This window comes from Morone saxatilis, unplaced genomic scaffold, assembly GCF_004916995.1.
Source record: "Morone saxatilis isolate NCDOM2014 unplaced genomic scaffold, NCSU_SB_2.0 Contig15, whole genome shotgun sequence".
Classification (NCBI taxonomy): Eukaryota; Metazoa; Chordata; class Actinopteri; family Moronidae; genus Morone; species Morone saxatilis.
This window is the reverse complement of record NW_023339707.1, coordinates 15,294,045-15,295,525: the sequence shown is the minus strand read 5'-3', so window position 1 is coordinate 15,295,525 and position 1,481 is coordinate 15,294,045. Positions and strand designations below refer to the sequence as shown.

At 39.9% G+C, this 1,481-nt stretch overlaps 1 protein-coding gene across 2 annotated transcripts in view; it reads right to left on the bottom strand.

Moving 5' to 3' along the window:
• si:ch211-117c9.5 (sodium- and chloride-dependent creatine transporter 1) overlaps nt 1-1,481 on the bottom strand; it is a 14,577-nt gene that overhangs the window by 9,480 nt on the left and 3,616 nt on the right. The gene's annotated exons all lie outside the window — the stretch shown is intronic.

Sequence of the window (1,481 nt, the reverse complement as noted above, 5' to 3'; positions counted from 1 at the left end):
AAAATAGTTGCGTTGACACTGGATGTGGATGCGGCGATTACATGGTCGGAGAGACTCAAGCCTTTGCCTGCAAAACATAATTAAGTCATTTGAGTTTGAATCACAAATATAAACATGAATAAAATCATACAATTTTCTGGTGATTGATCTTAGTCAATTGGATCACACCTAAAGATTTTAGACTCTGCATTAGTATGCATTGGATAGATGACGTTACATACAGCACCTACAACATACACCATTTTCTTGTTCATCTGTTGTATGTGTAAAGTGTGGCAAATTAAAGGGGAGGGACAGAGACAGAGAGAGACAACAGGAGAAATGTTTTGCAAATTTAAAGAGGTAATTATCCTAATAATCCAATCATCAACATCTCCAAGACTTGAGCTAATTATTTAATTAACATCACATTAAGCTATTCATATTAAAATCAATGGTGAGTTTTTTTTACCTCTTAATTATTAGAACGAGGCTCATTAAGTATGTCCTGCTCTTTGAAGACAGGTTATACCAGCAACGCTTTAACAGTAGAAAATCTGAGCTAAAAGTCATGTTTATCAAGTTTTTAAGGACACAAGCTGCACAAACACTGGCATGGCTCTTAATAATCACGCACTCGACACAACAAGAAACAGTCGAGAGGAGGAGGAAGCAATAAAGGGCAAAAGAGCGAAAGCCAGGGAGGAGGACCGACAAGGCCACAGATAAGAGATGCATTGAAATTATATGTGGGAGATAAACGCATTGTGTCCGATTCCACAAGTGTTTGGACAGTTTGGTAAGTATTGTCCTTGAAAGCTGCACGGCGTGGAGGCAGACGAAGGACTATGAAATGGAGACGAGAAAAAGACAATAGACCCCAGCAGGAGTTATTAGTCCTGATAAGGACATCTAGCACTTGTTTTATTTTGATTAGTAGTTGTTTGGCCAAGGGCAATTGGTTTGCACTCAGTGTTTTCTATAAATAATCTCCTTTTGGATTCTCATACTGTAGGAGAAGCTTTACGTGATCAGGGATACATGGAGGAAAAAGATATAAAAAAAAAAGGTTGCATAAGATTGAACTCACTAAATACATATTGCAATGATTTGGTTTGAATAATAGCACAACTAGGTGATGCCACCACAGTGTGCAGATGGGAGGGAGTCACATGACTAGCTATGACGCAGAGCAGAGAGAGGCTAAGAAGAAAGGAGGGAAAAATGGATACATCACAGGAGAGGGACGCAGAAAAACTGGGACAACGCTGTGGTAGAGGAGGTTCAACAAATACAAAAATGACACACCAAGGCATTGACCTGGTTGGCCCTGCAACAGTGTTATTGATTGACAATTTGTGCCTCATTCAGTCCATCATTCTTTATGTCATTCTCAGAGCAGAGGGCTTTAGCCTTATAAGGAAGCAATCGTGAGTGTGTGTCTAAGAGAGAAAGGGGTGGAAGAGCAAGAGAGACACAGAGAGAGACAGAGAGACACAGAG